Raw genomic sequence first — 22,802 nt, forward strand, 5'->3', positions numbered from 1 at the left:
AGCGTGAGTCTGGTTTCAGACCTGAGGGTTTGAGTTCTTCGCTCGATCGAGCTTTCTTTCGCTCGAGCGAGCTTTTGGGTTGTTCGCTCGAGCAAGTCTTCCTTGGCTCGAGCGTATATTCTCTGTGTCTGGTCGCTCGAGCGACCAAGTATTCGCTCGAGCGAGCCTGTCCAGTTTAAATACACAGCAGCGGGATTTGATCAGTCTTTTTCATATTCTTTTGATTCCAAACCCTAAGGTTCGACCTCTCTCTCTCCCTACTCACCTTCTCTCTTAGGTTTGATCTGTTTAGAGAGTGTTTCAACCCTAGTTGCTTTATTTAAAAGATAGAGGGAGTCGAGAGCTTTCATTTAATCTGGACATTTGGCAATTTGGAGCATTTTGGTCTTTGGGGCACTCATCTCTGTCTTTACCATTTGGGTTGTTTTCTCTGAGGTAGGGATTTCCTACTCCATTTTATAGGTTATGTTCTAAGTTTTGGTATTTTAATATGTTGGGAATACTTTGGCAAATTTTGGGAAAAACCTTAGTTGAATTATTGAATTGATTTGTAAAAGAAATTCATGGAATTGGGGAATTCATTGATTAAATGGCATAATTGGATAGTTTGAATAATTTGTCTATTGGATTGTAGACATAGTTATTTTCAGTGTAGAAATAACTGTTTTGGGCTATCGGTGGAGGATAGTGGTGATTGTTGTAGACATTGCATGTGGATTAGGAATAACTGAAACTAATCACATTGATTAAGTCATAAATTTTGACTATTGCATTGATACAGAAAATACGTGTATTGATTGAGCATTGCATTTGCATACATTGTTTTGTGTGTGGGAGGAGATAGGGGATGTACTCCACGGTTTAGGGGAAGATAGGGGATGGACCTCTAAACCGGATTTTGTTTGGGAGGAGATAGGGGATGGACTCCATTAGCATCACTTTTATGTGTGCTTATTTATATAGAAGTGTTTTATTGATACAGCACTAAAATGTGTATCAATCTGGAAGTATGAAGTGTTTTGATTTGAGCTTGAGACTCATTTGTTTGTTGATATTGGAAGGATGTGAATATGATATATGTAATTCACTGTTGTAAGTTTGGCCAGGTTCTGAGCCATGTTGATAAAATTGGAAAGTAAAACGTATCTTAGGCAATAGTGTCATGAGACTGTAAATGAAGTAATTGATTACCTTGGTTAACCATCTGTTGAATGCTATTGCTTTATTCATTGCTTATATGTGGTTTAGTATATTTCTACTGGGCTGTGGCTCACCCTTTATGGGAACATCATTTTCAGGTTCAGGCGATAAGCTACCTCCAAGGACTTAGCTTGGAAGGACTTGGATTCTGAAGATTATTTTCAGTTGTTTGCTTTTATTTGTTAGTACATGTAAACACTCAAGCCTAGGGCTTTATTTGTAATTGAGTTAGAACTCGTATTTTTGTGTCCAAGTGTTGGCTTGGAAAGATGTAAGCCTGTAGGGCATTTTATTCGATGTTACATGTAATGCTTTATTTAGTAATACTCTGATGAATGAATTAATAATTTGTCTTCTTTAAATAGTGCATGTCAATGATATATAATGGGTTAATTTTGAGGGCGTTACATTGTTTCCCTAGGATTGTGTTATACATGGATTGTTGAATGGTGAAGTCTGAGCACATTCTCTTTCATGTCTTTTATTCTTTTTCCCTGGCTAATATTTAGTGTTTTGGGCCTTAAGCAGTGTTTTGGGCCTTAAGCAAAAGAACCTAAAGATTTTAATAGGCCTCTGTAGAAATACCTGCAATTAGCATTGATGTGTCCTTATTATCGGGGGCTAATTAGAAATATTGTTTCCATGTATATTATCTCAGTAACACATAAATTGCTATACTATTTTGTTTAATTTGACTATCAATATCATTCTTACATGGATCTTTCCCTGATTAGTGGTTAATTATACCCATTATGACATGGATGAGTTTTGTAAATTGGTGATAACATTTACCCACAAACAGGTTATGTACAGTAGGATTGTGTTACGCATGGATTTTTGAATTGGTGCTAACATTCTCTTTCCCTAGGATTTTTGAATTGGTGTTAATTATACACTAGGATTGTGTTATGAAATTTACCCACAAACAGGTTGTGTAAATTGGCGCTAACATTTACCCACAAACAGGTTATCTTTCCCTGATGTCTTCCTTTATATCTTTAGTCATGTTATGTTTCACTAGGATTGTGTTATGCATGGATTTTTGAATGGTGAAGTCTGAGCACATTCTCTTTCATGTCTTTTATTCTTTTTCCCTAGCCAAGGAAGCTCTGTTTATTATTCTTGATGGGACTTTTGTTTAAATTTACAATATTTATTCTTGATGGGACTTTTTTATTTTTATTTAAATCTACAATATTTATTATTCTCTAATCAGGTTATGTATAATATATTTATTCCATAGTGGCAATCCGTCACCTGATTTTGTGGCAGACCAAACTAACTTATCAGCTTGAAGTGTAAGGAATAACGATTTCATTTCATTTCATCTCATTCTAGTGAACCAAATAAAACATAAATGAGATTGAAGTCACTTGATTACTGTTTTGATAAATGATTTCGGTGATTTTGATAAATGTGTGAATTGAGTTTCCTTTTTTAACATCAAAAGTAATGTTCTGTGATCTTTTGTTTTTATTTGATTGTTAAAACTTAGAATTATAGTGAGAAATAAATAGCTCATTGTACTCAACTTATGGCACAATTAAGTAATCAAATAGTCATTGTACAACCCATTGTTATTTAAACCCAATCTATTTATAGCACTATTAAATGAGTTTATTTCTTCACTACAGGTCTCTGGTATTTCAACCTCTTCCACAACCTTGGAGTTCATTTTAATTCAAATCATAGACAACATTCATATTTTTGGTTATGTATGTTTAGTTTACAGTTGATAAATCGAGACTTAATTTCGTACTTATTATTTATAATTTTTCTCATAATCAAATGCTTTCATATTATTCTTTACAGGTGGATGATATGTTAGAGGAAACTGTAATATTAGCTCTCTATGCTCAATTTTTTTTTTTAATCTACATTCCTTAATATAATTTTTCTTTTACCTTTCAAATGCATTTCTATATATACAGAAATTCAGTTTCTTCAAAACAGAAATGTCAATGGTGTGATACATAATGAACAGGGCTTCAATGTCCTCTGTATTCGTGGGGTAAGCTCACTAACCAAACTTATTTGCTTCTCATATTTTTCCTTAATAATTTTTGCTTATTTTTTGAAAGGTAAAGGTAAGGGCAAAGGAAAATGATAAGCTTAAAGGAAAAGGAAAAGGAAAAGGAAAGGAAAGGAAAACTACTCAAGAAAGGGAATAAAAAATACACAAGCGGTATGGTTAGTTTCAAGTTTGTTTTGGAGCATGTGTAAAAAAAATCATGGGGGAATGTGATATTTTGAAGCATGCATAATCTGTGTAATTTTTTTTTACTGTAAAGTTTGCGAAGATGGGCATGGTGCTTTTAATCCTTAATATTACTAATTTCCAAACTAAATTATGCATCCTTAAAAAATAATACACTAGAAAAAATTATGCAGGATCTTTTACAAAGAGATATAAAATTTTCCAATTAGAAGAGGGAAGTAACTAAAGTTTAAAGTGTATTTTAATTAAAATTTTGTTTAAATTATGATCAGGTCAAACTTTTGTAGGATTGGGTTGAAAAAGCTATGGAGCTGGAGAGGATAAATAAGACTACATTACTCCGATGAAATTGTAATAAGGTATCCTTACTCCATATTGTTTCAATATCTATTTTTCTTATTGTTTCAATATACTAATGTTATTATTTTTTAGATTGTTGTGCATGCTCCTCACTGGAAAAAGTACACAGAAGTTGATACATGGACATTTCAGAATGTGATGGAGAACAAGTTTGATGGCGTCCAAGCGCTTTAGAGGCGTCCAAGTACTTTTTTGTAAAAGAACAAGTTTGAAGACATTATATGGCATACATTTTGCAAAGTTGACAAATATTTTGTAAAGTATATCCTTAATGTTAACCACTTTTGTAAAGCTTCCTATTGATATGTACTTCAATAGATTTCTAATATTTTTGCGAAGTCTCTAATCAATGTAAAATATTAGACCTTATGGATGGTTATTGATTGTGGACTGTAAAGTGCCCTTGAAAATTCACTAAATTTAATTGCAACAATTTAATTTAGTATGTTTGCATATTTTGGTGGAAGTCACATATGCTAGACATAGATTTTTGTGTAAATTTAGTGTCTATTGTGCAGGATGTTAGAGTTACATTGAAAAAGAATAATTTATTAGTGGGTTGAAAGAGGAGGATGTTATAGTATTGTTGCCACTTAATTCCCCACCCCCACCCCACCACACTACACTACACTACACTGATCATGGTTATGAATTTTATGTTTCTTGATTAAAAAATACCAATTTATTTTGATGCACTATTTTCATGGTTTGTTTCTGAATTCATTTATCTTTTCAGGACCTCTGACATTCTAACACAGCTGGTTGTGCAAGTAGCTTGGGTTTGTTGTATCATCCATGATATTCTGGTATCAACAATAACGTTAGTCTTCAAAGTAACTTGGGTTAGTTTTATTTCATTTATTTATAAGTAGTCAGTTGAAACTGTGAAAAAGTTGGAAGGATTTGAACTATTCCTATTGATATTTGATGTTTTATTAGGCTGATTTGAACTATTCCTTAAACAGAGTTGATTTTGAAAATATGTTAAAGAATGAGGTGGGAACTCTTGAAAGCACCACCCGAATTATGTGAATGAAGTGGGAAGCCTATATTCATGATAAATTCATTAGGAAATAAAAGATTTGAAATTTATTGGTTATTTATTTCAATTTTCTTTATATCTTTTGTTCCTCTTTCTATATGAAGTTTTAAATTGGAGTGATATTATCATTTTGAATTGATTCATTATAATTGAATTTCGTAGCACGTGTCGTATCAAAAAAAATTTGTTCTCAGTGCCTTCAGGCACAGGTTATCCTTAGATCGGTGGGTTTGTTGGGTGCTAGCCTTGCTAGATCAGTAGGTTCAAATCAGCGACATCGCGACAACAAATCGGAGGAGAGGATTTTCTTGGCCTTAATCATCAGTTTCTCAATGCTCAATAGGTTAGCTCTCATCACTACATTTGTTTCTTCAACATGACTATATTTGTTCATTCCTCATGAGGTTTTACTTCAGCCCAAAATTTAAGAAATTAGGATACTTTGTCAGTGCTGAATTTACCTGTGAATAGAATCAATACTTTGTTTAACAGAGAAACCTTCTATTTGTTAGTCTACTTTAAAATTCTATCTTTTTCCATAGTGTAATGATTTAACTATGTTTATTGTGGAATCTAATCTCTTTTTGTTCTTGGTATTATTGATTGACAGGCTATTGATATTGAGATAAATAGTGCATCTCTAGCTTAAATTTTATATTATTGATATTAGCAGGTTTAGAATTTTATATTATTACGTGTGTGGTTTTGATTGATTGCTTGAATTAGATGAATTGATTCTTGGTCCAAAGAAACTAACAAAATGCATAGAAAAACAATGTGCAACCTTTGTTTTTTCCCCTTAATATTTAATGTATATTTGTAATCTCATCATACACCCCCAGTTCAGCCCACGTGTGTTTGGATTTTTTTAGATTGAAGATTCATAATGGAATGATTCCCACTCACTCCCACCCCCTATCTCAGTTAAAATTTTGGTTTTGTTTAATTAGTACAAATGTATTCAATTTCCATGGAATTAGAAACTTTACCAATGTAAGCAAGACGGTAAATTCAATAAACCAAATGTAAATTCAATATCTATAAAATTTTGGTTTATTGAGTTATTGATATTGTTTAATTGGCACGAGTTATTGACATAAAAGATAAATTCATGAGTTAATTTGTTTTAGACTTATAGAAGTTGAGTCGGAGTTTATATTTACTAAGATTCAAATTCATGGCTTCTTGTGTTAATGATAGATATTTGAATTTTTTTTCAGTTAAATGGTTTTGAATTTCATAACTTAATTATTTGGATTTGTAGTATCCTCCTGTTCAATCTTTGATTAATCTCATTAACAAAAGTCTACTTATTTACATAAAATCCTCTAATTGGTTATTTATAATTTCATCATTACCAGTTAATTTAACAGAAAAGCCTTCTATTTGTTAGTCTACTTTCAAATTCCATTTTTTTCAGTGTAATGATTTAGCTATGTTTATTGTGGAATCTAATCTCTTTTTGTTCTTGGTATTATTGATTGGCAGGTTATTAATATTGACATAAAACAGTGCATCTTTAGCTTAAATTTTATATTATTGATATTGACATGTTTAGAATTTTATATTATTGTGTGGTTTTGGTTGATTGCTTGAATTAGATGATTTGATTCTTGGTCTAAAGAAACTAACAAAATGCATAGAAAAACAATATGCAATAACTCATGTCTTTATCAGATTGATTCAATTCAATTAAATTGATAGTATTGGGTAATAGTAAAATCAACTTATACTGTCTTTTGAGTATAAATAGGACAGTTTCATGATTTCATCATAAAATAACCACATTTCATCGTAAAAGAACCACCTGTGCCTATGGCACTCCAAGTTTTAAAAAAAAAAAAGAAACACATTCAAGTTTTTTTTATACAACATGCATGGTTTTTGTAAGGAATGTTTTAAATCACAACTTTGAGCACTCAAGTACGATCTCTTCAATCATTCCAATTTTTTTATCTTATTGAGGTGGTGGTAATTTTCACTTTATAGTTAAGCTTTCTAATTATTGAATTTAAAAAAGCCTTCTAATCGTTTCATTAGGCACTACCTAGTAAATTGTAATATAATAATTTATGACACAAATTGTTCGATCTCATGTAATTGTTTTGTTTTTTGTGAATCCTTGGCACTCGATTAGAGTGATATATTTTGACTTTGAATTTTAAATTTGTTTATTCCTTCAAATTTCAGGTGTATAAAAGTGGCAATTGTCCATGATATTGCAGAAGGTAACATCTTTGTATTTAGATTTTTTTATTGGGTTTCTCATTACGCATTCTTTTGCTATGATGAGTATATTAAAGAAAAACAATGATAATGAGAATCTTGAGTAAATTGTTGTATAATAATTAATTGGGCAAAGCTTTTTGCCATGAGCCTGCCTGTAATGGGATTCCAAATTAGATATAATTATTTATTTTCATTTGTTTTCGTGTATTATTTAAATTGTTAAATTTTTTGTGCTGAATTGAAAAAAGAAAAGAAAGAAGAGTTATACTTAGCAATTCATATTCTTTTTTTTTTTTCTTTCCGATACAATTCATATTCATATTCATATTCATTAAGCAACAACATGTGAACTCACAAGTCATGATATACACTAATCAAGAGACTTGGGAACTAAATTGAAAGGTGTTTGATCGTATGTTCAATTCTTGTTCATTCACAGTTATTGGTTTCTCAGTTTTTCAAAGGTAATATGATTTTTCCTGTTATGATTTTTTTTAATTGATTTTTTAAAGTGAATTCAAGCATTGGAGTGATTTTGTTGCAGGTGACTAATCCACCTCACAAATGATGGAATTGTGTTGTTTTTCTATGTGTGTTGATAGTTGGCTCTTTCATTCTAAACCTGATGATTAATCTCTTCCTTTTTTAAAAAAGCTAGGGGTGCTTTTTTTAAACCTGAAATTGATTACTCTTTTGCTTATGCTACACTGAAATATAGAATTCATTATTTGGACTTTATTTTTGAAGTTTGCTATTTGAGATTTACGAATATTTTTATCAGTTCAATGTGTAAAAACAATTTCAACTTCTTATCTATGAAGTTATAAATTGAAATAATATTATTATTTTGAATTAATTTATTACAATTGAATTCCATAATAGATGTGATATCAAAAAAATTGTTGACCGTGCCTAGATGTGATACCAAAAAAATTGTTGACCATGCCTTCAAGCACGGGTTATTTCTAGTTCATATATATGACATATAATAAATATATATACTTATATATTTCGTGCGTGTCTTCCACATGTTGTGTCCTACATTTTTGAAAAATTGACGTGTCGGCATGTCCATGCGTATCCATGCCGTGTCACATATCTGTGTTCGTGCTTCTTAGAACACAATGCAAAACTAAATCAGAGTAAGGAATAAAGTTTTCTCAACCAGTCGGCAGAGAACAGATCTATAAAAAAAAAATCAACAAACTTCTACAATTAAAAAAGTAAAACAACAAATAGCAGCTCAATTTATTTTTTTGTCTTCCTCAAGTTTGAAGGCATTTCAACACAATAACATATAAAAGATATGACTATTAATGGCCAGTCTCTATGTCAATCTACCACTAATATAGGTGAAGGAAACTTGCTTCCAATTGCATACTTGCTCAATGTTGTACCCAGGGTTTGGATCATTAGACAGAGTTAGAACCCTCGCAAACCGGTCCAAGCAATTCCCAACAGCAATATCTATAGTCTCACCAAAAATCCGATACCGCCCCTCACTATATGCAATCACCTATGTGTTCCCACCACTTACATATAACACAACAGGGTCATCTGCTCCAGTGACAACCCTTCCCATCTCAATATGAGCAACACAATGATTTACTGCAACAATGGGTTTCTTCCAAAGCGGTGAAAGAACCCGAACAGCAACAGCGGCAACCTGTAATGGCGCACCCATGCCTGGTCCTTTAGTGTAACAAAGATAGTCAATGTCATTTGGGGTTATCTGCGCAGTCTTGAGAGCAGATTTGATAAGCAGCAGGATGTGTTGGAGATGGTGTTGGGCAGTTTCTCGGGGAAGGAATCCCTGCCCTGGTGGGGTAACATAGGTGTGTCTTGGGTTTGATAAAATTGAGCCATCAAGGGTCACAACCCCAACACCAATCTTATTGGCTGACCCCACAAACCCTAGAGCTATCATCTTCTTCAGCTTTAAGAATAATATACCCGACTCAAATCCAACAATGTCTTCAAATTTGGTTGATGAGTTTAACTGAAATTATGTATTCCTGTTATCTGGGAAGAAAAAATACATAGTTAAGAGACTCTGTCACGAATAGATATATATACTAGTAGCGAGGCATCGTGTGTTGCACGATTGGAGGTGCCAGTAGTGATTATGAAGTTGTAACATGAACGTAGACAATAATAGCATTGTAGTGGAAAAAAATAAAATGGGCTCAATGTTGGAAATAAATTGAATCAAAAGTAAGGCGAAAGAAGGCTTTTGTTGAGATGATTTCTTAGAAAAGGTTGAACTTCAATTTGTCAACATCAATTGTCAATTAAAAGATTTGAAATGTTTTTTTTCCCTTGTTTTTGAGAGGACTCCATTTTTGGAGTCAAATGAATGGTTTTATTTAAACTGTAACCCATTTCTCCAATTTAAAAATACTATATCTTTTTTTTAATGTTTATTTATTAGATTGACTCCAAAATAGTAAATAAAAATTTTAGACTATCTCAAATAGAAAACAATGACTATATTGACCCCTAAATCCTATTTGACATAGTTTTTATTCAATTGAATAGGGTGACTTTGTTTTTATTCAACTGAAGGATGACTTAAATTATTTAAATCAAAACCTTGTTTTTTATTTATTTTATGTATACTAGATTGACTTCAAAACAGTAAATGAAAATTTTAGTATCTCAACTAGAAAACAAAAAGACTATATGGAACGCAAAATCCTATTTTACATATTTTTTTTATTGAAAAGGATTGGGTTACTAAAATTATATAAACATGTCATGGTACCCCTTAATGGAAATAGCAAGTTCTTCATTCTTGCATGAGACATATGTTCCAAGGTAGGCAGAGTTGCCAGTTATTCTGAACCTGCCTCCAAGAGATGATTCTAAATCTAACTTCTTCAATTAGATTAAGAATTGTTTAATTTCTTTTCCCGAAAATGCTATGGACCCCAAACAAATTACCAAATGTGTGTGGGTCCCACACTCATGTGAGAGATTTGGTAGAAAATTTGGTAATTTGTTTGGGATCCCTAGCATAACTCTTTCTTTTCCTTTTCTAATTAAAGACTCTGTTGTTCATCTAAAGAAAGCTTATCCACTACTTTTTTTATTATCTAATTTGTGAACAAGCTAATTCTAAAAGGAAAATTATTTGAATCATGTGGCAATGGCATTTTTATAATTAACAAAAAATATCAAAACCGAACGGAAGGTTTCAATTTTCATTATTCAAAAACTATATCCAACTGTTTGTTGTATAATTGATTGGTTTGGTTTGGTGTGGTTGGTTTTTTCAATAGACAATAAAAACTAAACTTACCAAAAACAAAACAAATATCAACAGTTCAATCAAAGCATGAACAACATCTGGAAACAATGATACACTGATTTTTGCTTAATATATTCATGAGGATAAGTTTGGGGAAATTTTACGGACAAAATTGAGCTTAGGGTTTCAAAAAATTAAGGCTTTTCTAAAAACTATGGTTTTTAAAGAAATTAGGGTTTAAAAAATTATGGGTTTCTTTCAGGTAAGGCCTTGAGGGAATCAATCAGTGGATGTGGAGTGTGGACTTACTGTAGTCGACGGAGATAGAGAGAGACAATCACTGCCTGAGAGCTTGAGCTTGAGGCTGATATGGGTGTGGAGCGTGAACTCACTGTAATCGCCGGAGAGTGCGAGTGAGAGTGACACCGAGAGCTTGAGGGTTAGGGTTTCTAGGATGAGAGTGGAGAAGAGAGTGTAGGCGGGGTTAAGGTTAGGGTTAGGGTGAAGTTTTGACGACAGAGGCGAGAGAGATGCTGTACTGCTGCTATGTGATGGACTTCGAGAGAGGCGCGAAAGAGGAGGCAACATGCATCGACGGCTGGGATTCAAAGAGTTACTCCGTCCTCTCGAAATATAGTACCCGTTGTATTTTTCATTATCTTTAGATATTAGTTTTTTTTTTAAATTAATAATTAAAATAATATAAATTTTTTATTTTGTCATTCTTTTAAATTTATACACAAAAAGTATAATTATGGCGATTGGTATTTTCAAAAAGGGTAAATTACACTGACACTTCATGAGATTTGGACTAATTATATTTCAATTTTGACATTTTGAAAATTACATTTTCACCCTTGTAGTTAATAGTCTCATTTCACAATTCTCCTACTTATATAAAAGGCAACAACTCTTAGTAAAAAAAAATAAAAGAAATTGCATTGAAAAAAAAGGTAAATCAAAGGAAAGAAACAAAAAAAAAAAAAAAAAAAAAAAAAGGAAGTAAAGCAAAACAAGAAAAGAGATAGTGCATGAGTTCAATGTTTTCATTCTGTTTAAATAATTACAATGACAAGAGAGTTAGTGTGATTTTCCAAATATTATGAATGATATGTATGAAATCCAAATCTCAGGAGGTATAATTGTAATTTATCCTTTAAAAAAAATCAAAGGATAATTTTAAAAAATTAATATTTTTGAAGTATAATAATTGTACTACAAAAAAAATGTTAAATTCCTTAAAAATGACAGGCTGTGTTTGGTGGAGTTTTGAAAACTTAATGCTACACTTTGGTTTTAGTGACGTGTTTGGTTAGAATTTTTAAATATTGATTCCACACCCACTTTTGAAAATATGTCTACCCGATCATTCTCCCGGATGTCCTCCGGACGTCCGGTCGGTTGACCAAAATAGTTTTTTTTTTTTTAGCACCGGTTATTTTTATATTTCAAATAACAAATATTTTTGAACTTTTTTTTAAAAAAATCATGAGTTTTGAATAGAATTTTGGATTGTGTGTTTGATTATGAGTTGTAAGTTTTTGAATTAAATATCATATGTGTAGACACCCCATTTTTGACCGACCTTAAGACTCAGACGTCACCGATTGAGCGCTTGGTGATGTTGCATAATGTGCTTGTTCAGAAGTTTCAGAGTCGCGGCCGTGAGCCCTGCCTCCGGACTCCCTAACCCTTTTCTGTGCCTTGTCTCGGTTTGCGAACCAGACTCGGTTTTCCCTGTTTCTTTTCCTGAGGGGAGAGAGAGGTCCCGTAGACCATCTCTCAATGTTCGTAGGCTACATTTGGTGGCCGTAGGCCATTTTTCCCATTTCGGAGTCCGGTTCCCGGTTTTCGGAGCCGTCAGGCCGTGTGCCTCGGTTCGGGACCGCCTAACCACCTCCGTTTGCTCTGATTTTCGGCATACATCCTATTTCATCCATTTTGAGGGACACTGGGGGCTGAGAAACCCACTTCGAGGTCGAATACAATTTTCGGTGCTTAACAGCCCATTTCCGGGACCCCGAACTGCGTGTTTTGGCTCCGGAACATTCGTTTTGCAACGGTTTTCGCTCGTTTTTGGCAGGTACCTCTGTTTTATCACAGGGAAGGTCACTGAAGGGTGGGAGGCCAGCAATTGTTGCGACAGCCAGTTATCTCTCCTCCCGAGCCTCCCGGCGCCCGTTTTTCCAACTTCCGGGCTAATGTTGAATACCTTAGAGCTAGCGTTGCCAACTTTCAACCACATATCTGTGATCTACACATCTGAGAGGCCCCTAAAAGTTCATGGCCGGCCATTAAGGTCACCTGACCCTTTTGACCCCTTTCTTCCGGGCTAATGTTGAACCCCTTGGACCCTTTTTCTCCAACTTTCAACCACATATCTGTGATGTACACACCTGAGAGGCCACTAAAAGTTCATGGCCGGCCATTAAGGTCACTTGACCCTTTTGAACCCCTCTTTCCGAGCCACTGTTGAACCCCTTGGGCCCACTTTCTTGGAATTTCAATTACATGGTTGTGTTGTACACACAAAGGCCTACCTCCCCAATACCTGGCCGGCCAGAAAAGATGGTTGACCCTTTTGACCCCTAGCCGGCCGGCTAGGGGGTGTGGCCGGCCGGCCACCTCCAGCAAAAGTAAGCGGCCGGCCGTGCTCCCCTCACTGTGTCCCTTCCAGCTGTGAGGCAATATCCCCCAGATATTTTCTGTATCCGGGGGATATTTTGGGAGAGAGTTTTGCTCTCCTTTGCACCCCCCTTTTACACCCCCTTTCTTGACCTTATAACCAGCTGAGGACCTTCTTCTAGGGGGTTAGAAAAATTGATCTTAAGAACTCCATAGCCAATTCCATCTCCATCTTCTTCAATTCTTCAAAAACCCTAAGTCCATTAACCTCCATTCCTTCTATACCACCAAGCTCTACCACCACTATCTCATTTCCAGCAGCTAGGAAGGGTTCTTGAAGGCCAAAGGAGCAGCAAATCCATCCAAAAAGCAACCAAAGTCTAGATCTTCAAGGGTAAGTTACACTTTGATCCTTTTGACCCTTTCCTTTGATCTATTTCTAAGCCTCATTTCTTTTTGGTTTCAAGCTTCGGTCCTAACTGAAAAGGGCCATATTTTGAGCTCATCTTCACTTCTCATTGAGGGCTCAACCTTGTTTGAGCCCTCCATAATATACTTGCTTCATTGACCATGTTGTATGTCATGATTTTGTATGCTTTTTTTGACCTATGAGAAATTTATTTTCGAGCATGTTGTAAACTGATATGAGGCATATTTTGAGCCCCTCTTCAACATTGGAGAAGGGCTCAACATTGTTTGGTGTTTCCATGTGGCACTTGTAGTTCAATCTCTTGTTTGGCCCCATTTTTTGTATAAATTGATAGCCCTCTTTGCTTCTGTTTTTGGACCTTGGTCCAAACTGAAAGTGGTCTTATTTTGGCCTATACTTCATGTTTCATTCACACTTTTTTTCTGTTTGGTGATTATTTTATACACTTCATGTTTTAGCACCTTTTGAGCCTTATTTTGCATCATATTTTTAGCATGTTTGTATACTGATTTTGAGGCTGTCATATACTGTAAATGTTCATATTTTTGGTCCATCTTCAATGTTATAGAAGGAAATTTTTCAGTTTGAGTTTTGCTTATACCACTTGCTTCATTACCTCTCTTTTGGCCCCTATTCTTGCATGCTATGTTTCCCTTATCTACGCTTGCTGTTTGGCCATGTTTATAACCGTGAAAGTGCGTCTTTTGGGACTGTCTAGCTTCTGTCTTTGCATTGCATGTCCATATTGTGCATGTTTGGCATGGCTATAGGCCATTTCGGGTGCTTAATGTTGCATTTCGGGACAATTTCGTGCATTCGATATCATTTCGCTACATTTCGGGACTGTTTTTCCCCACATTTTGTTGCTGAAATTCTGTTAGTATGCTTGCATATCATTTTTGCCATGTTGCATGTCATTTTAGCATTGCCTCGGTTTGCGTGCCCGTGTGCACGCATTTCGAGGCACTTCATTTTCTGCCATCGGCATCCGATGTGAGTGTGGCTGAGGCTCACTCGTGTTGGTATAAGCCCATTTGTCATTTTCCATGTCATTTGCATTGCGTATGCATTGCCTCGGTTTGCGTGCCCGTGTGCACGCATTTCGAGGCACTTCATTTTCTGCCATCGGCATCCGATGTGAGTGTGGCTGAGGCTCACTCGTGTTGGTATAAGCCCATTTGTCATTTTCCATGTCATTTGCATTGCGTATGCATTGCCTCGGTTTGCGTGCCCGTGTGCACGCATTTCGAGGCACTTCATTTTCTGCCATCGGCATCCGATGTGAGTGTGGCCGAGGCTCACTCATGTTGGTATAAGCCCATTTGTCATTTCCGTGTCATTTTATCATCACCTCGGTTTGCGTGCCCGTGTGCACGTACTTCGAGGCATCTCATTTTCATCATATCTGTCATCGCCTCGATTTGCGTGCCCGTGTGCACGCATTTCGAGGCATCTCATTTTCATCATACTTATCATCACCTCGGTTTGCGTGCCCGTGTGCACGTACTTCGAGGCATCTCATTTTCATCATATCTGTCATCGCCTCGATTTGCGTGCCCGTGTGCACGCATTTCGAGGCATCTCATTTTCATCATATTTATCATCACCTCGGTTTGCGTGCCCGTGTGCACGTACTTCGAGGCATCTCATTTTCATCATATCTGTCATCGCCTCGATTTGCGTGCCCGTGTGCACGCATTTCGAGGCATCTCATTTTCATCATACTTATCATTACCTCGGTTTGCGTGCCCGTGTGCACGTACTTCGAGGCATCTCATTTTCAACATATCTGTCATCGCCTCGATTTGCGTGCCCGTGTGCACGCATTTCGAGGCATCTCATTTTCATCATACTTATCATCACCTCGGTTTGCGTGCCCGTGTGCACGTACTTCGAGGCATCTCATTTTCATCATATCTGTCATCGCCTCGATTTGCGTGCCCGTGTGCACGCATTTTGAGGCATCTCATTTTCATCATATTTATCATCACCTCGGTTTGCGTGCCCGTGTGCACGTACTTCGAGGCATCTCATTTTCATTGTATCTGCCATCGCCTCAGTTTGCGTGCCCGTGTGCACGCATTTCGAGGCATCTCATTTTCATCATGTTTATCATCACCTCGGTTTGCGTGCCCGTGTGCACGTACTTCGAGGCATCTCATTTTCATTGTATCTGTCATCGCCTCGGTTTACGTGCCCGTGTGCACGCACTTCGAGGCACTTCATTTTCAGCATTCTGTCATTTTCTCGATTCGCGTGCCCGTGGACACGCATTTCGAGGCATGTCATTCCATAGCATTGTGTATGTTAGGGTTATATCTTAGTTGCCTTTCATGCATATCATGCATATTGCATCGTGTCCGGAATAGGAGTTAGCCCGGGCACGGGAAACGAGGTACATTTCGTACTCCGAGTGACGGAATGTGTCTCAATTCCCCCAGTCACCGACACTCCGGATTATCCATGATGGAGTTAGGTTTTAGCTGTAATTTCATGTGCATTCATCCTATATTGAGTTGTGCATTTCGACTCCTCGGCCATTATGCCTCGGTATGCGTGATTGGTGGCACGAGGATCGAGACATGCATATATCTGTGCAAATACATTGCTATGCCCCTTTCCTGCTCTCTGTTGCAGCAAGACGAAGAATCAGCAATTTTTCAGGACTTGGCACGCATTTCAAGAACAGATGTAAACAGAGGCTAATTGGGGCATTCCGGTGGATTTCCGCGCAAGACAACCCGGACATGCATCATCCACCAGAAGCAAGACAGTCCCTGGCTTGCACGCCAGTTTATTTGCTTTCTAGTTAATTCATTAATTAATTAGAATTCTGTAATATTTTGGACTGTAATATTCTTTTATTTTGGGGACTGTAATATTTGGACTGTATTATTTATTCGGACCCTCCGAGTGAGGGCACAACTGTAATAAGTGTGCGTGAGTGTGATGTATGTCTTCCAACCCCACGTCTTTCTCCCTTTTATTTATCCGCTTACGATGGTTAGATTAGGGCATATTTAAATTGGCATACAGTATGACAGCATGTTTGCATTCATTCATCTGTATTGCATGCACCGGGCTCGGCGCATCATACTAACTGCATTGTACTTTCAATTTCAAAGTTGAATACATGTTAATTGTAGCATTTCATATGCCATCTTAGAATAGCCGAGCCTACTATAGTTGCATTTTGCATGTGTTGCATTAAGCATTTTTGTATACTTAGGATCATGCATGATTTCTAATGTAGTTTCTGTTTTTGGCTTGGAGTACTCGGTAAGCTTTATGCTTTAGCATCCTTGCATGCGTGTGAGTGAATGTCATGATAGCATGCTTACCATGAGGCTATGTGCTTATCTGATATATCTGCCTGAATGCCTGTGGGTGAAGGTTGGGTTATCTGAATTGGAATGAATCATCAAAATGTTTCAAGCCTACCTGCGGGTAACAAACCATTTTTAAAAAACAAGCATGAAATGTTTCGTTCCAATTCGGACGACCCGGTCTATACTTATATGCTGTGCGCGTCACATAGTAACCTAGGCTAATAACCAGTATAAGAACTCACAATGTTTTCAAAAATTGATATCATGGTTAGTAGAGGCCGGTCTATGACCGGGCGAGCGGGGGTGCTCACGAAGTGACCTTCCCCAATCGTACCCAAGTTCCCGAGCCGAGGCAACTTTGGTGATGACGGACACGTGGCCTTTTGGCACCGAGTCAGGGTTTCCTAAATTTCCCAAAATAAAATATTTAGGTGGCGACTCTGTATCTGGCAAAGCAGTCCATGTTTGGCACTTCTTTCAAAAATCTGTTTTCCTAAAACGATTTGCCGGATTTGGACTCTTTGGTTCAGACTTAGAACCGTGACATTTCGAGAGTCCGAGCTGTAGTGACCCTAAATGAACAGAACGGGACCTAAACCCTCCCGGGGCGTTCGGGGGACGTCTACAGTTTCTGGCGACTCTGCTGGGGATTTAGAGAACTTAACTCGAACTCATGATATCTGTCTTTGACTACACTTGTGTGTTTCTTTGCATTGCATTTGCATTGGTGCGCCTAGGACACCGTGTTTGCCATCTGCTATTCCTGAACGGTTTGCCGGAGGCTTGTCTTGTCAAGGCATGACCATAAGGCTGACCGGTTGTGGGCTCTGCCAGTATGGGAACACAAACCCCGGTTTTACCGGGGCACCCTCTTTGACCATTCGGCCTAGTGCATATTCGGATCCATAGTGACCATTCCAAATTAGGACAGGCTGCTTACCCGTTTATAAGTTGTTTGAAACCGCTGTGTGCATAGTGAAACCCTAGCTCCTGACAAAATAGGACAGGGAAACCTTACCCCAACATAGGGGTGTTTTGGCTCTCACTTATCTGTTATGTGCTTTAGAGTGCGTCTCTACAGGAATGCATGTATCAGTATATGAGTTTGGGCATCAGGCCTGCGGGCATCGGTTCAGAATTGTCAGCATCAAGCCTGCGGGCATCAGATCAGTATATGAGTATTGAATATCAAGCCTGCGGGCTATGGTTCAGGGTATTGGCAGTATCAGGCCTACGGGCATCAGTTCAGTATCGTCGACATCAGGCCTGCGGGCATCAGTTTTGTATTACGGGTATCAAGCCTGTGGGCATCAGCCAGTGTTTGAGGACTATTTATCTGCGGATATCAGATTCTGTTTTGGGGAACAGTGATACAGGGATGATAATCAGTGTTTGAGGACAGTGTATATTTCAGCTTATTGACCGTGTGTTGATTATGCCCGACTATGTGTCTTGCATTTTGTTTTGAGCTGTTATGCTGCCCGTTTATCTGTTTATTTATTTCCTTTTCGCTTTATTTATCTTTTGCTAGGGTCAGTTTTAGCACGATTGCTTCCGAACCAACAGGCATTCCCCAAGCACCTTGGACACGAGGTCGTCGACTCCACCGATCTGAGGATCTGATAGACGGACAGCCAGTGTTCTATTCTCTACCCCCTGTTATCAGAAGGAAGCCGAAAAGGCGTAGTGTGTCGGAACAGAGGTTGTCAAGGCAGTGGGTTACTCCATCAGAGGACTATAGGACTGAGGTCTCAATTACTGCTGCAGAAATAGACATACCAGTTAGACAGATGGAGCAACAGAATACATCAGGGATAGAGGCTCTAATGCGCCAAATGCAGGAAAGCATGAAACAGATGCACGATGATGCCGCCCGTCAAGCAGAATTCTCCAAACAGCAGGCCACAGTTATGGCCCAACAGGCTGAGTTGATTACCAGGTTACAACAACAGAACACAGCGTCTGCCTCACAAATCCCCCCTCCAGCAGGAGCCCCATTACCCGAGAAGGCTCCTGTTATTCAGGACGTCCCTCCCAACACCCCGAATACTGTACCGGCTGTCCAAATTTTGCAAGAGGACACAAGTCTTCCAACGGGGCCTGTCCCACCCCCAATTCCACCACAACTGTCCAAGGCTCATACATCCAATCACCCGGACTCTCCATCTGAGGACGAGGTTGATCCTACGGCTCTGAAATTGAGCAAATTGGAGAAACTCTTTAAGAAATCCCAAGGGGCTAAGGCTATGCCGGATATCGGAGATGGATATACCGAGGAGGCCGTGACACTCCCCGATAGGTTCAAAATGCCACAAATAGACCGTTTTGACGGGACTGGTGACCCCATGGTTCATATCCGACTGTTTGCGGATGTCTTGCGGCCAATGGGCCTTACACGACAACAGAAGCTCTCATTATTCGGCCGAACCCTGTCGGGTGTGGCCTCCCATTGGTACGCAAGATTATCGGATGAGGTGAAGAAAAACTGGGATGAGATGGCTGAGGCCTTTGTCACACAATATTCCTATAATACGCAGATCGAGATCACAACCCGTGATCTAGAAACAACCAGGCAAGAGCCTAAGGAATCTTTCTCGGACTTTGTGATCCGATGGAGGGCAAAGGCGTCGACGATGACTTTAAGGCCCACTGACAGAGATCAAATTCGGATGATTGTGCGCAATCTCCACCCCAAGTTAATGCAAAGAATGATTGTGGTCCCCTTCCCTACTTTCGCAGATTTACATGATATGGGGGTGCAAATAGAAGATGCTATGAGGCAAGGACTGCTTGACCAGGACAGAGAACAACCAAGGAGGACCTTCAATCGCAACAACAACGCAGGCCCGAGCGGCGCTGCAAATACGAGAGCCTCGGAAGTTGGTATGGTCACCACCACTCCCCCTCCCCCTCCAAGACCCACGACTGCCACACCATTCTCCGGCGCGTCCGGAAGCAACTCACAAAACAGCCGATTCCAACCCCGAGGCCAAAGAACCTTTACTCCACTATATATGCCTCTGACCAAAGTTCTAGGAATACTGATCAGAAAGAATCATTTGAAACCCCTGGAACCAAAGCCATTACCAAATCCACTTCCCCCCTCATATGACTCATCAAAATACTGTGCATACCACCAACAACACGGTCATGACACCGACCGTTGTTACAGACTGCGTCATGAGATCCAAGATCTTATTGACAAACAGGTGATTGCACCTCCCGACCAACCCAATGTTACGACCAACCCTCTCCCATCACATAACCAAGCTCCTCCTCCCAAAAGAATTAACTTTATCCAGACTGGGGTCGCATCTTACGACCCTAGCATCTACATTACCCCCACCCACCTACCCAAGCCAGAGGTGCTCCTCCCCGATTGCACTGACTTCTTGTGCATGGTGGACACCTCCAAAACCCAACCAGAACCGATGGTGGTGACCGTCGAAGGCAGGGCAGGGCAGATTTTGGGAGAGACCGAGTCTGTTGAATCTGGGACTGGGCAGAGTTTTGCTGAGAGGGCTTATGATCCAAGCAAGTACATCCTATCAACGAGCCGAACTAGGCTAAGTGTAAAATTTCCCGAGACAGGAGAACTATGCATGATCCGAGGGGAGGGATCTGAGTTATGGGCAGATGAGCTGACAACCGTAGAAGAGGACTTTGCTAACTTACAATTTCTCGATGATCAGGAGCTGGAGGATGCGTCCATTAACTGGAATGATTATGAGGGATCAGAGGAGGCCACGGGATGGCTCGAAGATCAACCGGATGCAGTGGGGGAAGCTCAACCAAAACAAAGCCCGGCAGGGGCAGAAATATCAGTTATGGCCGGAACGGCCGAAAATCAAGTTGTACCGCCGGAGAGCGCCGGTGTTAAGAATTCCGCTCAGGACATGGGCATTACGGATGTGGGAACTATTGAACAAACAGCTGTACTGACGCAGTTGGAACAGGGAAGGTTTGAGGAAACTGAGAGAGCCAGAAAGGCAAAAGGCCCTGAGGGGACCGAAAATTCTGTGCGCACAAAAACAAGCAATGCTGCGAACATATGGACAGAGAACACTGAAAATGCGATTGGACCGGAGCCAGACAGGTGCCTGTTGGCTGCCAGTGGAATGTGGTGGGAAGATGACGATTTGTGTCTTGCCCACACTGATGAGGACTGGGGAAATAACCAACCGGATGATACTTGGTATCTGGATGAAGTGGACCATATGACAAGAAGTGGGCGGTACTTCAAGCCCCCACACCTAGACCAACCCGAAGCATCCGGGAAAGACAGAGAAGCAGAGAGACAGAAGGAGAAACAGATTGAAGAGGAAGCTGTGCTAAAACAATTAAAGAAAATACAAGCAGACATCTCCATCTGGGGACTGCTAATGGCATCACGAGTGCACAGGGAAGCTGTCCTATCTGCCATGGACAAGTCGAAACTTTCTATAGACACCACGCCTGAACAGCTGGTTGGGCTGGTTTTTCCGGGAGGAGGTTCCCCGGCATTAACTTTTTCAGACAAAGAGCTACCGCCTGAGGGCGCAAATCATAATAAGCCTTTCTACATCTCTGTGGAATGTAGAGATAAGTGGATACCGGTGGTACTTGTTGATACCGGGTCTGCGATTAACGTCTGCCCGACCAGAACGGCATATGCAATCGGGTTGAAGCCCGTAGATTTCGTCCCAACCACCCAAGTGATCAGGGCATATGACAATACCAGCAGAGAGGTGATGGGGACTGTTAAAATTCAAACTAAGGTTGGTCCAGGACAACACAATATCGAATTTCATATCTTGGACGTTCCCGCAACCTTTAACTTACTTTTGGGGCGACCGTGGTTGCACCAGGTCAAAGCAGTCTCTTCCACCCTTCATCAAATGTTGAAATACCCTCACGGGAAAGGGGTAGCAATCGTTTTTGGAAATTCATCGATCCATCCACCGCCGGAGGTGTCTACACCTGTCTTGGAGATCGAGCACGGCACGGAGGATGTGTTTTTGTCGGGGTTCACTTTGGCCGAGGCTCAAGTGGTGCAGAATGTCATGGCTGCGAATGAGGGCATGTACGTTAGTGCACAATCCATATACCTCATGAACAAGCTAAAACATACCCCTGGGATGGGATTAGGGAGAAGCGGCCGGAAAGGCGTCTCAGTATTGGCCGAAGTGCCACACAACCCCCACGCCTTTGGACTGGGTTATCTGCCCACCAAGGTAGATTGGGTGAGGAAAGGGAAAGAAATGGCCGGAAGGGCCAGAGCAAAGAAGGCCGGGAAGCCATTTGATTTAATGCACAGGCCCATCTGGGGTACCCTAAACGGACGCTTCGTCCGGGAGGGGGAAGATTTTCCGTTCTGCGGCTTCCCGGAGCCATGGCTAAACGCGAAGGGGGAGCGCGTGCCTGGTTTTGAAATCTTCTTCGACATACAATTATCTGGGGATGACGTTGCCGAGGCGCAGACAGACCCACCAACCAAGATTGAGCAATGTAAAGCAGTGGATCCCGAGAGTACAGAGCTGGAAATGGGGGTAGCACTGGCGAGTCTACTATCAGATCCTCCGATCAGCCAAGAGTGCTTGGGGGATAACTCTTCGGTTTCTGTGATTGGAGATGAAATAGCCGCGGGCTTCCCAGCGCCGATCTTGGATGCATCTATCGCTCCTTCTCTCATTTGGCAGTATGAAGAAGGCTTTTTATCTAGCAGTTCCGGGTCAGGTAGTGAGCCGGAATCTGATTCTACCGAATCTTCTGCGTCAGAATCAGATTCCAGCTCGACTGAGTCTGAGTCCGGTATTCCTGGGGGTGATAACCCGGATACCACAGTCCTGTCTAGGTCGTCTTTTTCATTTTCTTTTGAGTCTGTTGTAACAGAGGAATCTGACGGCTTGGAAGTATTTAATGAGAATGATGTGGATGTGGTTTCTGAGTATTTTTCTGTGCCTTTAATTTATTGCTTAAATCAGGATTTTCAAAATTTTGATGAAAATAGTGAGGAAGAAATTCCTCCAGTTTTGCAACGATTAATTGATCAAGAGCAGGAAAGATTTGTTAAACCGTTAATCGATGAAATCACTTCTGTGAATATTGGTACTGAGAAGGACCCGCGGCTGGTCCAGATC

General features: G+C 39.4%; 1 pseudogene across 1 annotated transcript in view; it reads right to left on the reverse strand.

Annotated features, from left to right (window-relative positions):
• The window catches only part of LOC145793687 (uncharacterized), an 84,154-nt pseudogene extending 73,267 nt beyond the window's left edge, over positions 1-10,887 (reverse strand). Inside the window, exons 1-2 of the transcript XR_014333913.1 lie at positions 10,609-10,887; positions 8,431-9,048 (exon numbers count right to left, since the gene is read on the reverse strand). The product of XR_014333913.1 is annotated as an uncharacterized LOC145793687 (transcript). The remainder of the gene's footprint in view (positions 1-8,430; positions 9,049-10,608) is intronic.
• Positions 10,888-22,802: the final 11,915 nt, after the last annotated feature.

This window comes from Camellia sinensis, chromosome 6 (assembly GCF_055761805.1).
Source record: "Camellia sinensis isolate YWXY chromosome 6, ASM5576180v1, whole genome shotgun sequence".
In the NCBI taxonomy this organism is placed as follows: Eukaryota; Viridiplantae; Streptophyta; class Magnoliopsida; order Ericales; family Theaceae; genus Camellia; species Camellia sinensis.